General features: G+C 41.8%; 1 non-coding gene across 1 annotated transcript; it reads right to left on the minus strand.

Annotated features, from left to right (window-relative positions):
- Positions 1 to 245: 245 nt before the first annotated feature.
- LOC112739107 (small nucleolar RNA R71) lies at positions 246 to 353 on the minus strand. The gene has a single exon (XR_003170047.1). It is a non-coding gene; the product is annotated as a small nucleolar RNA R71 (small nucleolar RNA).
- Between the last annotated feature and the right edge of the window lie 1,210 nt (positions 354 to 1,563).

Below are 1,563 nucleotides of genomic sequence, written 5' to 3' on the forward strand. Positions count from 1 at the left end.
ATTGCAAGTTTCATGGACTTCTATCAAAAGATCCTTTTCAGTTCTTAATTGAATTCTTGCAAATCTGTGATACTGTTAAGACTAATGGGGTTGATCCCAAGGCCTACAGGCTTATGCTTTTACCATTTGCTGTAAGAGACAGAGCTAGAATATGGTTGGACTCTCAACCTAAAGATAGCCTGAACTCTTGGGATAAGCTGGTCACGGCTTTCTTAGCCAAGTTCTTTCCTCCTCAAAAGTTTAGCAAGCTTAGAGTGAATGTTCAAACCTTCAAACAGAAAGAAGGTGAATCCCTCTATGAAGCTTGGGAGAGATACAAGCAACTTACCAAAAAGTATCCTTCTGACATGCTTTCAGAATGGACCATCCTGGATATATTCTATGATGGTTTATCTGAATTATCTAAGATGTCATTGGACCATTCTGCAGGTGGATCCATTCACCTAAAGAAAACGCCTGCAGAAGCTCAGGAACTCATTGACATGGTTGCAAATAACCAGTTCATGTACACTTCTGAAAGGAATCCTATGAGTAATGGGACACCTCAGAGGAAGGGAGTTCTTGAAATTGATACTCTGAATGCCATATTGGCTCAGAACAAAATATTGACTCAGCAAGTCAATATGATTTCTCAGAGTCTAAATGGATTGCAAGCTACATCCAACAGTACTAAAGAGGCATCTTCTGAAGAAGAGGCTTATGATCCTGAGAACCTTGCAATAGCAGAGGTGAATTACACGGGAGAACCCTATGGAAACACCTATAATCCCTCATGGAGAAATCATCCAAATTTCTCATGGAAAGATCAACAAAAGCCTCAACAAGGCTTTAATAATGGTGGAAGAAATAGGTTTAGCAATAGCAGGCCTTTTCCATCATCCACTCAGCAACAGACAGAGAATTCTGAGCAGAATACATCTAGCTTAGCAAATATAGTCTCTGATCTATCTAAGGCCACTCTAAGTTTCATGAATGAAACAAGGTCCTCCATTAGAAATTTGGAGGCACAAGTGGGCCAGCTGAGTAAAAGAGTCACTGAAACTCCTCCTAGTACTCTCCCAAGAAATACAGAAGAGAATCCAAAAAGAGAGCGCAAGGCCATAACCTTACTTGGTGTGGCCGAACCCAGAGAGGAGGAGAAGGACGTGAATCCTAGTGAGGAAGACCGCCTGGGACGTTTACTGACCAATAAAGAGTTTCTCTTTGAGGAACCAAAGCAATCTGAGGCTCATCTAGAGACCATAGAGATTCCATTGAACCTCCTTTTACCATTCATGAGCTCTGATGATTATTCTTCCTCTGAAGAGGATGAAGACATCATTGAAGAGCAGGTTGCTAACTATCTAGGAGCCATCATGAAGTTGAATGCCAGTTTAGTTGGTAATGATACTTGGGAGGATGAACCCCCCTTGTTCACCAATGAACTAAGCGCATTGATAAGGCAGACATTGCCTCAGAAGAAACCAGATCCCGGTAAGTTCTTTATACCTTGTACCATAGGCACCATGACCTTTGAGAAGGCTCTGTATGACCTTGGGTCAGGGATAAACCTCATGCCACTCT

This window comes from Arachis hypogaea, chromosome 13 (genome assembly GCF_003086295.3).
Source record: "Arachis hypogaea cultivar Tifrunner chromosome 13, arahy.Tifrunner.gnm2.J5K5, whole genome shotgun sequence".
NCBI lineage: Eukaryota > Viridiplantae > Streptophyta > Magnoliopsida > Fabales > Fabaceae > Arachis > Arachis hypogaea.